Source organism: Oncorhynchus mykiss, chromosome 10, assembly GCF_057628025.1.
Source record: "Oncorhynchus mykiss isolate SJ-2025 chromosome 10, ASM5762802v1, whole genome shotgun sequence".
In the NCBI taxonomy this organism is placed as follows: Eukaryota; Metazoa; Chordata; class Actinopteri; order Salmoniformes; family Salmonidae; genus Oncorhynchus; species Oncorhynchus mykiss.
In genome coordinates, this window is record NC_143031.1 from 58,913,940 (window position 1) to 58,932,804 (window position 18,865).

Genomic DNA, 18,865 nt, shown 5'->3' on the forward strand with positions numbered 1-18,865 from the left:
TGAATTGACATATTGACATAAGACATATTTATATCTTTAGAGTTTAGTTAGGAGATAGTAACTCGTTAAAAAACTTTTCCTGTGGGGCACCAGATTACTACTTAATTAATTGTTATATTATTAATGTAATCGCGTAATGAACGTGGCATGTAGTTATTTGATCAAATAACAGTCAAACATATCAATGATAGTCAAGACACAACATGGGCCTACATACCAAGTTAAGTTAAGCCCTCTATAGCATGTCCTAACGGTTAGGACCTTACAGGTGCATGTGAGATCTTAACAGACCTGGGGCCTCATTTATAAACATTGCGTAGCTACAAAAGAAGATGTACACCACTTTCTAAGCAAACTTTAGGAACATTTTTTTTTTTTACTTGACGGGAGGATGTGCGGTCCTCCACGTACACTTTGACCCATACGTATGCACATAAACTGGAGAAATTAGAAACTGCGAATTTGATGGCAAAAGGATGAAACTCGGGAAAGGCTTTGAAATTGATACCATTGTGTAAAATAAATCTAAATATTACCTCTCACATACTATATATGAAGGGTTCCCTGGAGTGCACACAAAAAACATGATTTAGGATAATAAACACAAATGGAGATATCTGTTTTTACAAAAGACCCCCTCAAATGTGTTCTACAGTTTAATCGGGAATCAAATTTAATTGGACCTGTAATTATTAAACAATACTTGCATGTTATGAAATGTATTCTCAGAAATAATAAAGGTGAACAGTAGGACAAATTGCATTCGAACTGATGCCATTTTCCATGCCTCAGGTGGGAAGATACGAGTGTACAGTTTCATATTGTTTTCACATGTTCTTAGCGCAGAACTGTCAATGTGATAATGGCCCTGTCATTGTCAGTTACAATCAGGGTAATTACCACACCTGAAGGTGTTACGCAATTGAGTAGCTTTGACAATCAAATGAGTGGGTATTTAAAAGGCATGCAATTAAAATGTGTAATGATGCACAATGGCTGCTTTGGCACTATTGGAAGATTTGGCAAATGGAAGAATTAGACAAATATGGGCGTTAAACAGGTTGGACACGACGCTCGCTCACGTGCGCCAAATTTCAATTTGATTGTGATTTATAAAGGGAAACCGGTGTGGGACATGCGTGTGCACTCTCATAAATCTGAATATTTCTGTGAGTAAGCACTTTCACTCCCTCTGGAGGTAGAGGGTAAACAAACCATCACAGTCAACATCACTACACCCTGTGAAGATGGAGGCCCAGGAGATGAGGAAGGGAAGATAAATCCATTATCCTTTATTGCCATCAGCTCTGAGCTCAATACACTATTGTATAAATCTCCCTTGAGAAGAGGGCTTAGTGGACTTGTTGTATTATGATGAACCTGAGCATAGATTGGTCAAGAGCACCTTCTATTGGAGAAAGTTTAGAATTGCACTGTGAACTTATACAAATATATACTTGAACTTGTGGACACCAGGAAGAATATCTGCTGCTTCTTCAACTGTTTGCAGTTTACATTACCTTGTATGCTTCTGTGTTGTATTATGTGAGGTACACTAAGTATGTAATGCATTGTATTTGTTTTTCACCCACACAACACAACAAAGATGAGAGGCATGGAAGAAGATACTATACTCTCTCTTACAGAGAGTAGAATACAAATATTGATGTAGCGCTCAGTGGTGAGGCTGAGGCAGGCTCACAGAGGACACAGAGGGAGAGAGAGAGGAAGTAGGCAGAGAAAAGTTAGTACATTGGTTCCCAAACTTGAGGTCGGGGCTCTACGTGGGGCCTGAGAAAATCTGTACAAGTTAGGAACTTAAAAAATGAAGATCTGTACATCTCCACATGACTTATCTTCCCTATAGGTTTACATTAAAACGCTATCAAAATGCAAACATTACAGTTCTAACAATGTAATACACTGTTGATGCTACGTGTCAGTGTGAATCATTTCTCATATTTCCCCCTTTTCAGAGGTAAAACATTATATATAATGTAGGTGGACCAAAATTTTGGCACTCAAATCATATTTAAATTATCATAAAAGCATAGCATACAGAATACCCTACTGTAGTGGTTACCAAACTATTTATAGCCCCGTACCCCTTCAAACATTCAACCTCCAGCTGCCTACCCCCTCTAGCACCAGGGTCAGCGCACTCGCAAATGTTGTTTTTTGCCATCATTGTAAGTCTGCCACACACAAACTATACGATACATTTATTAAACATAAGTTTAATTTAAAAATTAAATTAAAAGTGTGAGTTTTTGTCGCAAACCGCCTCGTGGGAAGTGACAAAGAGCTCTCATAGGACCAGGGAACATACAATAATAATCAATAATTTTGCTCTTTATTTAGCCATCTTACATATAAAACTGTATTTGTTCATCGAAAATTGTGAATAACTGAGAAGGGTGTGCTTGAAAGGATGCACATAATTCTGCAATGTTGGGCTGTATTGGAGAGAGTCTCAGTCTTAAATCATTTTCCACACACAGGCTGTGCCTGTATTTAGTTTTCATGCTAGTGAGGGCCAAGAATCCACTCTCACATAGGTATGTGGTTGCAAAGGGCATCATTGTCTTAACAGCGAGATTTGCCAAGGTAGAATATTCTGAGCGCAGCCCAATCCAGAATCTGGCAGTGGCTTCTGATTTAAATTCAATGTTCACAGAACCGCTTGTTGCAATTTCGATGAGGCTCTTGTTCAGATATTGGTAAGTGGACTGGAGGCAGGGCATGAAAGGGATCACGAATCCAGTTGTTTGTGTCATCCGTTTCGGGAAAGTAGCTGCCTAATTGCACACCCAACTCACTCAGATGCTTGGCTATATCACATTTGACATGGTCCGTAAGCTTGAGTTCATTTGAACACAAAAATCATACAATGATGGAAAGACCTGTGTGTTGTCCTTGTTAATGCAGACAGAGAAGAGGTGCAGGAACTCAAGTAGAGGAAAATGTGAGGTGCCGGTACTCAGTTACCGTGAGCGCCTGCCTAAGTATTGTGTTTAGGTAAAAAGATAAATAATGTCTCATTTGGAACACTGACAATTGTTTTAATTTTTTTCTCTCAATCAGATTGGGTGGACCTGGCCCACCAAGGCCCACCCTTGCCTTCACCTATGGTCTGTTGATCAACTCAGGTGAATGTATTCACAGCAGCCAAGGTGATAATGGCTAGGATCACTTTTGCTTGTTTTTGCTGTTCTCCAAATAGCATTTTAAAGTGTATTTTATTGTATAGAAATGCAGTAAATGATCTTTAACTTTCCAAAAGAAATCCTGCGGGGGCAGGGGAGGACATTTCCCTTATTCCTGTCATCACTAAAACTCAAACCCTGGTTACGGCCCTTGAAATGGGGATATTAATTGCTTCCCCTGCACCTGTGGCCATTGCTAAGGTCAACGGCATCATGGACTTTACCCAGTACGAATACATTTTTGCCAAAAACCTGGTTGCCTCTACAATAAGGCTGACACTTGGCCACAAGTGGATCTTCCAGCAAGACAATACCCTCAAGCACACATCAAAATCCACAAAGAAATGATAAACTGACCACAATCAATATTGTGCAATGGCCATCTCAGTCTCCAGACAAAACATTTTAGAAAATGGATCAAGGTCGTTATCCTTGCAAGGTGAGGTATTGAAAGGTTTTGACCATTTTTATTTTGAAAAATGTTTTTGATGTAATAAACAAAATCTCTTTCTCTGAGCAATTGTATTAGTATAAAATACAAATACAGCTCAATATTTGTATTATTTATTTCATACAGATTTTTTTTTACATCTTTGCCAAGGGTGCCAATACTTTGGTTTAGATTACTATGGTCTGAAAAAACTAAATCTGTCGATACCATAGTGAGTTGTTGCACTCTATGCTATTTCATTTCTATATTTTTCTGTAGGCCGTTATCAATAAGACGTCACAATAGAGTGCAGAGTGTTCGATTAGCCTGCTGGGGGTCAAGGAGACCACAGCTCTGCTAAAACCGTTGACAACTGCATAACATTTAAGGGATTGTAAACATTTATTGAATTGTTTGGTTGTAATATCATCACCTCCTGAAGAACATACAGTGCCTTCAGAATGTACTAAAACCCCTTGACTATTCCACATTACGTTGTGTTACAGCCTGACTTAAAATAAAATAAAAATATATACAGTTGAAGGCGGAAGTTTAGGCAAAAATATTTAAATTCAGTTTTTCACAATTCCTGACATTTAATCAGAGTAAAAAATTCCCTGTCTTAGGTCAGTTAGGCTCTCCACTTTTTTTTAAGAATGTGAAATGTCAGAATAATAGTAGAGAGAATTATTTATTTCAGCTTTTACTTCTTTCATCACATTCCCAGTGGGTCAGAAGTTTACATACACTCAAATAGTATTTGGTAGCATTGCCTTTAAATGGTTTAACTTGGGTCAAACATTTCAGGTAGCCTTCCACAAGCTTCACACAATAAGTTGGGTGAATTTTGGCCCATTCCTCCTGACAGAGCTGGAGAATCTGAGTCAGATTTGTAGGCCTCCATGCTCGCACACACTTTTTCAGTTCTGCCCACATATTTTCTATGGGATTGAGGTCAGGGCTTTGTGATGGCCACTCCAATACCTTGACTTTTTGTTGTCCTTTTTTTGTTGACCTGTTAATTAAGTATGTATAAAATGCTGCAAGGTTTTATAAATAAATCAGAATCATGTTCAAAATCATTATACGTTGTCTTTCTATGTAGTAATGACACATTTCACACAAAACAAATTCCTTTTGAATTGGAACCAAATAATTTAATGGAAATGGGAGTAGAGGACAGAATTGCTGTTACTGTCTGTCTGTGTGTGTGTGAGGGAAACCATGGCATCAGTTCCTTTTGGTATCAGAACAGCATTGGTTTATGAGGGAGAAACTGGTCAGCTGAAAAGACCAAGATAGATACAGTAGGACCAAATCAGGTGTATATTATATTTGTTTCTCGACACCTGCAGGACTGACACTTGGGAATCAGAACTGTCAGCCTTACAGACTGGCCTCAGTTTCTCTGGGACTGCATTGTCTTCTCTTGCTGACCAGTCATAAGTCTCTCTGTACACTGTGACTATTCAAAAATCACAGGTGGTAGGGTGTGAGTGTGTATGTCCGTGTGTGTTAGCGTCAGTGTGTGTGTAAAGAAACATAAAATTGTACATTTGTTCTCTGTTCCATCACAGATGACGATCACTACAATCAACTGTCCAGAACTCTCTCTTTTAACGGCCAACCATACTTCAGAAAAGAAAGAACTAGTTACAAAAACCTGACTAAGGAGAGAGACCAACTGGAGACTACTTTCAACGCCTTGAATAAAGACAGAGACCAGTTTCAGGCACGTTTTAACACAATGACTAGAAACAGAGCCCAGCTACAAACCCGTTACAACACCTTGGCTGAAGAGAAACACCAGTTACAAAGGAAAATATCAGAGCTGTAAGCACGACGCTGGAGATGAGAAGCAGGTACAGGGAGTGAACATTTAATTAACCACGGACAATGGACAGGACAGAACAGCGTCTGGACAGGAACACAACAACGCATGACGTGGGGTGGGCGCCGGCCAAGCTCACAGAGGGAAGATGACCTCTCGAGCCAGCTAAGGCGTGGAAGCTCGACGAGCTAGCTGAGGCACCCCCGGTTGTATAGTATGCAAATAACTGAGAATTTGAGTTGATGTGAAAAAACTATTGTGATATATTGAAGTTATATGACTGCATTGACCAATATGCTGTCCTTCTGCAGGATGCTGTCCTGTCGGTTGGAGGAGATTCAAGTCTAGCCGTTATTACCTCTTTAAAGAGAAGAAAACTTGGAGTCAGAACAGAGCAGAATGTATAAAGAGAGGAGCGGACCTTGTGATCATAAACAGTTGAGACAAACAGGTGAGAGAGAAGGTGAAAGAGAGGGAGAGCGACAGATACAGACGGGCAGAGATATTAAACATACTAAATATGTTTTCCCCAGGTGTTTCTGAATAAACTGGCTAACAATAAGAAGCTCTGGACTTGTCTGACTGAGTCACTGAAGGAAGGCACCTGGAAATGAGTGGATGAAACAAATCTAACTTAAACATAGTTTGTAAAATACAAATGGATCCTGTAGACACTTGGTTATTGTACTAAATGCTGAAGACTTAATATAATTACTTAATATAATGTCTCTAAACTTGTTGGTTCGTAGGTTCTGGAGACAAGGACAGCCAGATATTCATCTGTGTAGTGAGGATTTGTGGTTAAAACCTCTTGAAACTAGGGGGCACTATTTTCATTTTTGGAAAAATAACGTTGCCAAAGTAAACAGGCTATTTTTCAGGACCAGATAATAGAATATGCATATAATTGACAGCTTAGGATAGAAAACACTCTAAAGTTTCCAAAACGGTTAAAATATTGTCTGTGAGTACAACAGAACTGATATTGCAGGCGAAAGCCTGAGAAAAATTCAATCAGGAAGTTACTCTTATTTAGAAACCTCTGCGTTCCTATGCGTCCCTATTGAGCAGTGAAAGGGATATCAACCAGATTCCTTTTTCTATGGTTTCCCTAATGTGTCTAGTGTCACAAGACATAGTTTTTGGCTTTTATTTTGAAAAATGAGCGTGAGCGACAACATTACGTAAGTGGTCACCAGGTGGCTCTCAGAGTGATTTGTGCGTAATAGACAAATGCGGCAATTGTTTCTCTCGCTCCTACTAAGAAGCCAACTGACCCGGTTGATATATTATCGAATAGATATTTGAAAAACACCTTGGGGATTGATTATAAAAAACGTTTGCCATGTTTCTGTCGATATTATGGATCTAATTTGGAATATTTTTCGGTGTTGTCTTGACCGCAATTTCCGGTCGATTTCTCAACCAAACGTGAAGAACAAACAGAGCTATTTCGGCTACAAACATAATCTTTATGGAAAAAAGGATCATTTGCTATCTAACTGGGAGTCTTGTGAGTGAAAACATCAGAAGCTCATCAGGTAAACAAGGTAAACAATTTGATTGATTTTCTGATTTTCGTGACCAAGCTGCCTGCTGCTAGCTAGGCATAATGCTATGCTAGGCTATCGATAAACTTACACAAATGCTTGTCTTGCTTTGGCTGTAAAGCATAATTTCAAAATCTGAGATGACAGGGTGATTAACAAAAGGCTAAGCTGTGTTTCAATATATTTCACTTGTGATTTCATGAATATGAATATTTTCTAGTGATATTTTTTGTCCGTTGCGTTATGCTAGTTAGTGTCAGTTGATGACAATTCTCCCGGATCCGGGAGCGGTAGTTCCAAGAGGTTTTTAACAGTTTCAATAATTAACATCAGTACATTTAATTCTGATTTCATTGATTTAATAGAATGGCAATTAGTAGTGCATTTTTAAAATATTATAGCTAATGTAGTATCTACAAGTTAAATGCACAACCTTTAAACAGTAATTAAGTTCATGTCAGATGTGATAATATTACACACATACACTGAGTGTACAAAAAATTACTTAGCCTGATCAGGTAAATCCAGATGAAAGCTATGATCCCTTATTGATGTTACCTGTTAAATCCATTTCAATCAGTGTAGATGACGGGGGGGGGGGGGGACAGGTTAGAAGGATTTTTAAGCCTTGAGACAATTGAGACAATGGATTGTGTATGTGTACATCGCTGCTGGGTTTTTCACGCTCAACATTTTCCAGGGTGTATCAAGAATGGCCCATTCGTTTAATGCATTTATTGTTAATTTGCTCCTGCAATTTTTGGGGAGGTTGCATATATGTATTTTTAAGTCTGTCACCATATAAAATACCCCCATGATTTCAAAAGTTATACCAATTAAGTTATGGCATGTACAGTGTATTTGTTATGGCCTTTTGAAAACCAACTCACAAGGATTTGGAAAAAGTGAGTGTGGGTGATATTGGCCAATTCATGGGTGGAAGTTGAGGGTCAGTGCACGCTGGGTCAAACAGTAGTTGAATCTCAATAGTTTCCTTTCCTTAATCTGAATTGATGTGGGTAAAAAACAGAACTGCTGAGAGCAAATACATCCACAATATTGCTTTCACCTGTCCCATGGTTCAGATCAGTGTATTTGAAGCAGAGGAGAGGAAGCCACTGAGGACTATTGAGATGCACCCAGTGAAGGAGGTTAGCTTCAAGACAGAGTTTGTATCTGTGGGTATTCTACACTAGAGTGAGCTCAGATCATTAATTTACTGTAAGGTGATTTCTGTGAAGTTGTTTGTCTCAGATCCTGACTTACCAGGATAGACCTAGACTGTTAGCTAAAACTATCTGGAAATAGGTTTGGACAAAGAGAGGACAGAGATCCGGTACGAACACACACTTGCTGGCACAGACACACACCACCCCAATGGATAACAATCAGAAAACACAATCTTTATCAATGATTTTAAAAATGAATTTGAAAGTGAATTGAATTATGTACACATTCGTTTGTGTTTCAACTCCACATTAGATGAAAAACTTCAGGTTCTAGCAGTTATGACTGACTGGCCAAGATTCATCAGTCATGTTGCTTAATTGTAAAAATACCAGTATTAGGAAATTAGTGATTATTTTTCAACATTCTATCAACAGGTTGTTTTGCTGTCAACCTGCATTATTATGAAATACTTGGCAGGAGTCCTGTTGCTCTTGGCAACAATGTTCACTACAGTCAACAGTGCAGAGGTGGGTGACCCCAGTTGTACATAATATTTTAATATATTTGTGACACAATTTACAGGAAGCCAGAGCTTTATGTAGGTAGCCACATACGGTATATATGCTAACACTGAATCGCTGTCCTCAGCAGTGGCAGAATGATTCTAACATTTTATAGCTGTCCTCGGCAGTGGCAGAATAATTCTAACATTGTATAGCTGTCCTCAGCAGTGCCAGATTACTTCTAACACTGTATAGCTGTCCTCAGTAGTGCCAGAATGCTTCTAACACAAGATAGCTGTCCTCAGCAGTGCCAGTGCCGCTGTGACGCGGAGCAGTTGAACGTAGAACCGAGCTCGGTGGACGACAGCTAACCAGCGTGCAGGGAGGAGATGAGGGGGAACATCACCACAGGCGACCTGCTGACAAGAGAACGCCAGGCCAGCCCCTCTTTCTCCACCAACTGGTCACAAGCTTGACACTGCAAGATGACTGTGGCGAACCTCACTGACCTCCATGTCACAGCGCTGACCCTCTACACAAACAATCACACCTTCCCTTTGATCTTTGACGTGGAAGCCAGATCTCTGGGCCCTGATGCAAATGTTTACCGCTGGTGCTTCTTGTTCAAGTGCCTCCCTCCACTTCCTGCTGACCAGCTCCTGATTGGTCGGGAGGAGGCGGAGGCAGAGTTGGAGCACAATGGGAAAGGCTGCCTGCTGGTGTATGCTGACAGCGGGCGCAGGGACAACTTACGAGGGGAGGTGGGGCATCAGGTGCGCACGGGGCACTTTGTCCTGTCGTCCACGCGGCGGTACAGCTCCAGCTTTGATCTGACCATACGGATGTGCCACAGGCACCTGCTGCCCCGCTCAGACTCACGCCACTGCTGCTCCTCTTCAGGCCTCAATGTGCTGGTGCCATCCTACGAGCTGTTCAGGGTGGTGGCAGTAAAGAAGGTACCTAACAAATGGAGAGGGGCTCTGACATGGCACTTATACCTGGAGTCTATTGGCACTATGACCAATCTCAACTGCGCTATGACTTCTGCCATGTGAACGGCAAGTCAGTTTGTACAAAGGTCTAAGCCAGGGCTGTCCTACCCTGTTCCTACAGAGCTACCCTCCTGTAGGTTTTCACTCCAACCCCAGATGTAACCAACCCGATTCAGCTTTTCAAGCAGCTAATTATTAGAATCAGGTGCGCTAGATGAGGGTTGGAGTGAGAACCTACAGGACGGTAGCACTCTAGGAACAGGGTTGGACAGCCCTGCTCTAAGCAAATAACGTTTGTTTGTTTGAAGAATTGATTAATTGATTGATTTTAAGATTTTTCAGTAGACACTACTACCCACTACTCAGGCATAAACATGGATTGCAATCATCACTTTTTCTCTCTCTACATATAAAACACTCAAACCTACCCTCCTAATGTACCTATACATCTCTTTAACCTCTTTGGAATAGGGGGAAGCATTTCCACTTTTGGATAAATAGCGTGCCCAATTTCAACTTTCTGCTACTCATGCCAAGAACATAAGATATGCATATTATGTAGTAGATTAGTAGATTTGGATAGAAAACACTCTGAAGTTTCTAAAAGTGTTTGAATCATGTCTGTGAGTATAACAGAACTTATGTAGCAGGCAAAACCCCGAGGACTAACCATTCAGAATTATTTATTTTTGAGGTCGCTGTCTGTTCAACGATTTCTCATGGGGAAGCGATATTTCTTAGGCACTTGTTTGCAGCTCCTACCGCTTCCACCGGATGTCACCAGTCTTTGGAATTTGGTTGAGGTTATTCCTTTGTGCAATGAAGAAGTACGGCCATCCTGGAAAAGGGTAACGCTGTTGAGAGTTGGCCAAGACTTGAAAAGTAGCATTTAGTTTCCTCTCGTCCTCTATTGAAAACAGATAGACCAGTCTTCAATTTGATCGATTATTAACGTTTAAAAATACCTAAAGTTGTATTCCAAAAGTATTTTGAAATGTTTTGGCAAAGTTTACAGGTAACTTTTGAGATATTTTGTAGTGACTTTTCGCAAATTGGAAGCTGTTTTTCTCTGGATGAAACGCGCCAAATAAATTGACATTTTGGATATATATGGACGGAATTAATCAAACAAAAGGACTATTTGTGATGTTTATGGGACATATTGGAGTGCCAACAAAAGAAGCTTGTCAAAGGTAAGGGATGTTTTATATTTTATTTCTGTGCTTTGTGTAGCGCCTGCAGGGATGAAATATGCTACTCTCTTTGTTTACTGCTGTGCTATCATCAGATAATAGCTTCTTATCCTTTTTTAAATCTGACATGTTGGCTGGATTCAGAATGAGTGTAGCTTTAATTTGCTATCTTGCATGTGTAATTTAATGAAAGTTTGAATTTTATAGTATTTTATTTGAATCTGGCGCTCTGCATTTTCCCTGGCAATTGGCCGAGTGGGACATTTGCGTCCCCCTATCCCAGTTAAACTCGAAATACCTCAACAGTCTCTGCACTGGCATTTTGGTAGATGTGGCAGTACAATCTGTGGTGATGTCTCCCTAATAGACCATTCATACAGCAATGATGTCTTTCTAGTAGACCTGCCAGTGTTTGTCCCCCAGTACAGTCTGCATCCTCCACATGCTCATTCGGCCATCCAACTCAAACGTTCCATCTCCATAAACACTTCCCTCTCCATCTCCCTGCCTGCCCAAAGCATGTCCGCCAGCTCCCAGCATTGGTCGGGCTCCAGCAGGAACCCCCACTGGGACTCGGAGGTCAGGTAGCGTCGGACCTCTCTGCCCAGCGAGGCGTCCCCTAGCTCCGGCAGACATCTGAAAAGTGCCACGGTGGTCTGAAGGTAAGGCTCAGACTTGATCGTATGCTTAATTAATGTATTCCGCCGTGATCTCTGTGATCACCTTGGAGCCTGTGACCTTTAAACCTTTCCCTAGACATACTAGATCTAAGAGAGTCTGGTTGGGTGTTGTTGAGAGGCCAAGGAGGAAGCAGAGGAAGATGTCATAAGTTCCGTGCATGTTCCGTAAAACCCAGTCCACGGAGCATCTGTGGAGGTCTAAAAGGGTTGCTCACCTGAACGTCCCTTTCAATTGATCAAAGAGTGTAGTAGGTTGGAGTAGTAGATTTCTCATTTCATTTCTGTAGGTGAGAAACACGTGCATGGCAGCTAGGTAGTCTTGAATGCCTGTGTACGCAAAGCGGTACATTTCCTCCAGGTACATCTCACACCCTGCGATGAGCGGCCTACACAACCTGTGGAATATGGAACTTTTGGAGACGTCGATTCCATGTTCCATCACATCACTCTCGCTGAATATGATGCTTCCTCTTTCCAGTTGTAGAAAAGCCAGCATCCCAAGCTTACGAACAACCTCTCTGATTGATTCTGAGTGTTCTCCATTTCGATCGTTCTTCAAACCGATATGAACAAGCAAAAAGTGAGTGTATAGTTGTGTCAAGAGTGTCTATCTCGACACACACTCCCGCCTCAGTGTTTTCTAAAATGGCCGCCAGCATCTCACAGCACAACGATGTTTGATACAGTATGCAGAGGTTCCGTGATGACTCTAGGGCAATAGCTTTCATGACTAGGGAGATAGCTTTGTGCACCAGACTCTGATCGCCAAACCTCTTTCTAAAGAACTCCCTCTTCTGGGTTTCGTCAAAGCCCCTTATCTCTGTCAAGCACTGTTGTTGGGGGAGGACGTTGATGGGTATGAAACTGGCGGACGCAGGCCTGGTGATCACCCAGACGTAGGCGGAGGGAAGAAGCAGCTGACACCAGATGAGGTTCGCTAGGAGGATGGGCAAAGGCATCTCCTTATTGATGTCAGACTCCACTGATATTCTTTCAAAGTCCAGGGGAAGGTTGAATTGGTCCAAACCGTCCAAGATGAAGTCCACTTTAGACCGACTCAGATCCAGACCAGGGTTCTCGTTCTCTGATGTCATGGACGAGTGAAAGTGGCTGATGAGGCCACTCAGACTGAAGCTCCGGTCCATTAGCCAATTGAGTTCACTGAAGGGAAAGACAAACAAGGAGTCAACTTCCTGATTGGCTCTGTCCTCGGCCCAGTTAAAGACAAACTTCTGGACAATTGCCACATTCCGTGAGCCTGCGGGTCCCTTCATCAGGACGTTTTTTTACTTTAGGCCAATCCAGAGATATCGGTGGTTTGAAGATATTGTCAAGCTTGATCGTTGCTTCCTCATTAGCAGTGGGCATATCTGATGGTTACCTTACGGTTCGCGTGGCAGCATACCTATCGTTGTGCCATTGGATGTTGCCTTCGGTGATGAGGAGTTCCACATAGGAGTGTGTGAGGCACTGGCTCCGCACCTCTTGTCCTGCTGGGGTTCCATCACACAATGACGCGCACTTCCCTCTCAGCTCTGATTGGAGTTTCTCCCTGACTCCTACTGCTGGGAGAGGGAGAGGGAGAGGGAGGGAGAGAGAGAATTCAGATTAGATTGTTTAGGAATTTATGTATGCATGCCTACAAGAGAGAAACATTCTGACTGAAACTAAATCTATTATTGTATCTAGTGAACTTAGCTCTAAATGTTGTGTGCACAGTGAGATGAGCTACAGAATAAATGTCAATAGGAAGTAGATTCAGTATATAATTCCAGGCATATGAAAATCATGAAGAGATATAGTACTTACACTTGCTCCTCTGAGTAACGGCTGTATGTTCTCCCTCGGTGGCAAGGTCGCCCCCTGTTGGCCAGAATCTTCCATCGCAGTCTGAGCCAGGCTGACGTCACAATCTGTGGGGTTGGACTGGGGTACACTTGTGATTTCCTCCCGGAAGAGATACACAGCAGGGTTGGGCTCAATTCAGCATGCTCTTGAATATAGGGTGGGAGTCATGTTGTCTGTTAAATGTACTAAAATGAGAACACAATAGAAATGTCAACTTTCAAATGGTACCTCAAAGATGTTTGGAGGGTCACATCAGAGAATGCTGACCCTAATGGGAATTTCAGTTGTTTTAAATGATACTGTCAATCTTCCATAGGAAACAGGGTTGGGCTCAATTCAGAATTGAATTGAGAATGTCTGATAAATTCCAATTAAATTATTGAATTTGAATTGAATTCCAATTGAAGTAGTAAACAGGATATGGAATTGAATTTAAGGAAATAGAATTGAATTCAGTGAAATGAAAATGTCTCTTCTATTCTATATTAGCTGTATACTGGTTCACAAAACCTCAAACGTGTTGTTATATACATGCACAGAAAATATTGTTGAAACAATAAAATTAATGATCAAGGTTAACAAAACCTGCATGTGAATATTCCAATAACTTAACTAATCACTTTCATTTCGTTCAATATGGGGAAAATATTACATTTCCCAGAATACATTAGTTTAACCCACAAGTTGATCCTGGCTTGAGGGCTTCAAAAAGAAGAGATCAAATTTGGTGGAAATATAATTGGCTATTCCAAGCACTGAGGTCAAAAGAGTATATGAACATTGTTTCCAGAGAAAAGTTAAATATTTTTTGGTATTTGGAAGTGTGACCTGTCAGATTCAATGAAACTCTCATGTTTTATAACTGAGTGGAATTTATTTTAATTGCACTAGAGGATTTACTCTGCCCGCAAAATCTGTCCACAAAAATAAGCCCATGAAGTGAGAACATTATGTATTGAGGTCCATGAGGGTATCGAATTTGGTCAACAAAAAACGTAATTGCTCATTTGCTACGTGAGATTTACTTGATCCAATAGAAGTTTCGTAATGGTTAGGTTGTTATGAATGCACATAAGTGGACACAAGTGGCATTTCAGCAACTTTGAAAAAAAATACTTTATCTGAGTTGTTTCTGCTGTCGTAGAGATAGAGGACTCATCATTGATATAACCTGTTTCAGCATGGACATTGCCAATGATGGCTTCAACCACTTTAGGGTAGTCAACTGGGTGAGGATTCCTATGAGATGGAAGCAATCAGCCAATGAAGAAGAAAAGTGGTCACTTGACCATCTTGTCAATCAAATCAAATTGTATTGCTCACATACACATGGTTAGCAGATGTTAATGCGAGTGTAGCGAAATGCTTGTGCTTCTAGTTCCGAGCATGCAGTAATATCTAACAATTTCCCAAAACTACCTTATACACACAAGTGTAAAGGAATGAATAAGAATATGTACATATAAATATATGGATGAGCGATGGCCAAACGGCATAGGCAAGTTGCAGTAGATGGTATAGAGCACAGTATATACATATGAGATGAGTTATGTAGGATATGTAAACATTGTATAAAGTGGCATTGTTTAAAGTGACTAGCAATACATTTATTACATCCAATTTTGTATTATTAAAGTGGTTAGAGATTTGAGTCAGTATGTTGGCAGCAGCTACTCAATGTTAGTGATGGCTGTTTAACAGTTTTTCAGTCTCTTGGTCCCAGCTTTGATGCACCTGTACTGACCTCGCCTTCTGGATGATAGCGGGGTGAACAGGCAGTGGCTCAGGTGGTTGTTGTCCTTGATGATCTTTTTGGCCTTTCTGTGACATCGGGTGGTGTAGGTGTCCTGGAGGGCAGGTGGTTTCCCCCCCGGTGATGCATTGTGCAGACCTCACTACCCTCTGGAGATCCTTACAGTTGTGGGCGGAGCAGTTGCCGTACCAGGCGGTGGTACAGTCCGATAGGATGCTCTCGATTGTGCATCTGTAAAAGTTTTAGAGTGGTTTTGGTGACAAGCCAAATTTCTTCAGCCTCCTGAGATTGAAGAGTTGCTGTTGCGCATTCTTTACCAAGCTGTCTGTGTGGGTGGACCATTTCAGTTTGTCCGTGATGTGTACACCGAGGAACTTAAATCTTTCCACCTTCTCCACTACTGTCCCGTCGATGTGGATAGGGGGGTACTCCCTCTGCTGTTTCCCGAAGTCCACAATCATCTCCTTTGTTTTGACATTGAGTGTGAGGTTATTTTCCTGACACCACACTCTGAGGGCCCTCACCTCCTCCCTATAGGCCGTTTCATCGTTGTTGGTAATCAAGCCTACCACTGTAGTGTCGTCTGCAAACTTGATGATTGAGTTGGAGGCGTGCATGGCCACGCAGTCATGGGTGAACAGGGAGTACAGGGGAGTGCTGAGAACGCACCCTTGAGGGGCCCCGGTGTTGAGGATCAGCGGGGTGGAGATGTTGTTTCCTAAACTCACCACCTGGGGGCAGCCCGTCAAAGTCCAGGACCCAGTTGCACAGATCGGGGTCGAGACCCAGGGTCTCGAGCTTAATGATGAGTTTGGAGGGTATTATGGTTTTAAATGCTGAGCTGTAATCGATGAACAGCATTCTTACATAGGTATTCCTCTTGTCCAGATGGGTTAGGGCAGTGTGCAGTATGATTGCGTCGACTGTGGATATATTGGGGCGGTAAGCAAATTGGAGTGGGTCTAGGGTGTCAGGTAGGGTGGAGGTGATATGGTCCTTGACTAGTCTCTCAAAGCACTTCATGATGACGGAGTTGAGTGCTACAGGGTGATAGTCATTTAGCTCAGTTACCTTTGCTTTCTTGGGAACAGGAACAATGGTGGCCCTCTTGAAGCATGTGGGAACAGGAGACTGGGATAGGGATTGAATATGTCTGGAAACACACCCGCCGGCTGGTCTGCGCATGCTCTGAGGACGCAGCTAGGGATGTCGTCTGGGCCGGCAGCCATGCAAGGGTTAACACGTTTAAATGTTTTGCTCATGTTGGCTGCGGTGAAGGAGAGCCCACAGGTTTTGGTATCGGGCCGTGTCAGTGGCATTGTATTGTCCTCAAAGTGAGCAAAGAAGTTTGTCTGGGACAAGACGTCGGTGTCTGCGATGGGGCTAGGTTTCTTTTTAGATTTAGGGAGCCTTGTTTTCAGATTAGCTTTGTTAAAATCCGCAGATTCAAAAAATGCAGCCTCAGGATATGTGGTTTCCAGTTTACACAGAGTCCAATGAAGTTCTTTCAGGGCCATCGAGGTGTCTGCTTGGGGGGGATATATTTGGCTGTGATTGTCATCAAAGAGAATTCTCTTGGTAGATAATGCGGTCGGCATTTGATTGTGATGAAGTCAGGTGAACAAAAAGACTTGAGTTCCTGTATGTTGTTATGATCACACCACGACTCGTTAATCGTAAGGCATACACCCCCACCCTTCTTAGGGATGCTTGTTTCTGCCGGCACGATGCATGAAGAAACCGGGTGGCTGTACCGACTCTAAGGTATCCCGAGTGAGTCATGAAACAGAGACTGTTACAATCTCTGATGTCTCTCTGGAAGGCAACCATTGCTCGAATTTCGTCTACCTTGTTGTCAAGAGACTGGACATTGGCGAGTAGTATACTCAGGAGCGGTGAGCGATGTGCCCGTCTACGGAGCCTGACCAGAAGACCGCTCAGTCTGCCGCTTCTGCGGCGCCGTTGTTTTGGGTCACGTACTGGGATCGGCTCCATTGTCCTGGGTGGTGGTCCAAACAGAGGATCCGCTTCTGGAAAGTCGTATTCGTGGTTGTAATGTTGGTAAGTTGACGTTGCTCTTATATCCAATAGTTCTTCCCAGCTGTATGTAATAAGACTTAAGATTTCCTGGGGTAACAATGTAAGAAATAATACATAAAAAAACAAAATACTGCATAGTTTCCTAAGAACGCGAAGCGACCATCTCTGTCGGCGCCATTATCAATATCATAGACCATCTTCGATTGCAATGAATTACATTCTCCTTTACTCCAACTCAAATTTCTACATTCTTTAGAGGTTTTAGGAGTGGGGTGAATTTAAATTTATGAATCAATTCCAAAAATCTTAATTGAGCCCAACCCTGATTCACAGCTAATAGTTCAAACCTGAGATACAACAGAGGATCAGATAAATGCCATGACCTTGTTTGCACCCTTTTCATTGTAAACCTGACTCTAGGACTTGGGGGGTAGTTTTCAGCTCAAATCGTTCAGACTAGACAGACGATCTCTCAATGCGCTTGTATGAAATGAGACTTCTTAAATCGCACGTCATCAGGCACATGGAATCCCAAAAGAAATGTATAGTGATAAAAACGAATCTAGCATTTACACATAAAAGGATAAGTAGCATATCGTTTTTAAATGTTTGCATGGTTTTCTCCTATGAGAAAACAACAGCTGATTCAAATGGGGTGAGGCAGATTTCAAACTCTTCAGAGAATTGGTAGGATTCTCTTGTGCATTCTCGCCAAAAGGAAGGGAGGACCGTGTTCCGTTTGCCTACTAACGAATTGAGACTCTCCTTGACCACTTACCGGTTTTCCGGGTCACGGAGGACTGACTTTTTACCAAATGAGAAAAGGGGTTTTATTTAATAAAACGTGGTGAGGTCAACAACGTCTGGGCCTCTAACGTTTCACAGCAGCCACAGCTGCAACTGCATTGCACACAGTCAAATTAGCTCCAAGATTGCCTTGTTAAAACTTGTACATTCTCTTAAGTTAAATACCATAACTGTTTTCTCATTATCTGGAATTGTCGTTTGACATGTCTGATACAATATACTTTGGCGATATCGTTATCAACCTACCGCAGACCCCTGAAAAATAAATGTGAATGCAGGATGTGCTATTAGCTTGATAACACTCTTTTTAAGAGAGACTGGCAGAATAGCTAGCATAGCTAGCCATCACTAGCATTCACTGGTTGAAGTTGAAGTAACTTTTGAGTGTAACGGAGTGGACTATTACATGAATACATGTAAATTAAGATGTCCAATCAAAAACACATATTTTGACCAATGGGTAAAATAGTATGTTAATTGTGTTGACACTCCTCTAAGAAAAGCAATGGTCCAAACCCGCATGTCTCTATCATAATCCGTTCAAAAGTGTTTACTCTTAGGGATAGCCAAAATTAGGGTGACTAAATCAATGGAGGCCAGAGAACGAAAGTGGTCAAAAATCTGGAAAATAGCATTGTGTCAGCTAAGCTGGATGCTGTGCGAGAATTAGGCTAATTGACAGGCTCACTGTTGACGTCATAATTTTTCTTCTCAAATCTGGAGGACGTAAAATAGATATTGATTTTGAGACATGCCATGCAGTATTTTCATATTTTAGTATACTGTACGCTTTTCATATTAATACAAAAATTCTCATTCTTTTTCGAAGATTTCTCACAAACAACTTTGCAGAGGACCAACA

The 18,865-nt window shown here is 41.6% G+C and overlaps 2 pseudogenes; one reads left to right on the forward strand and one right to left on the reverse strand.

Annotated features, from left to right (window-relative positions):
* The first annotated feature begins 8,648 nt into the window (after positions 1 to 8,648).
* Positions 8,649 to 9,830, forward strand: LOC149980093 (ecto-ADP-ribosyltransferase 4-like; annotated as a pseudogene).
* A 913-nt stretch (positions 9,831 to 10,743) lies between these two features.
* LOC118936712 (protein NLRC3-like) lies at positions 10,744 to 13,439 on the reverse strand (annotated as a pseudogene).
* Between the last annotated feature and the right edge of the window lie 5,426 nt (positions 13,440 to 18,865).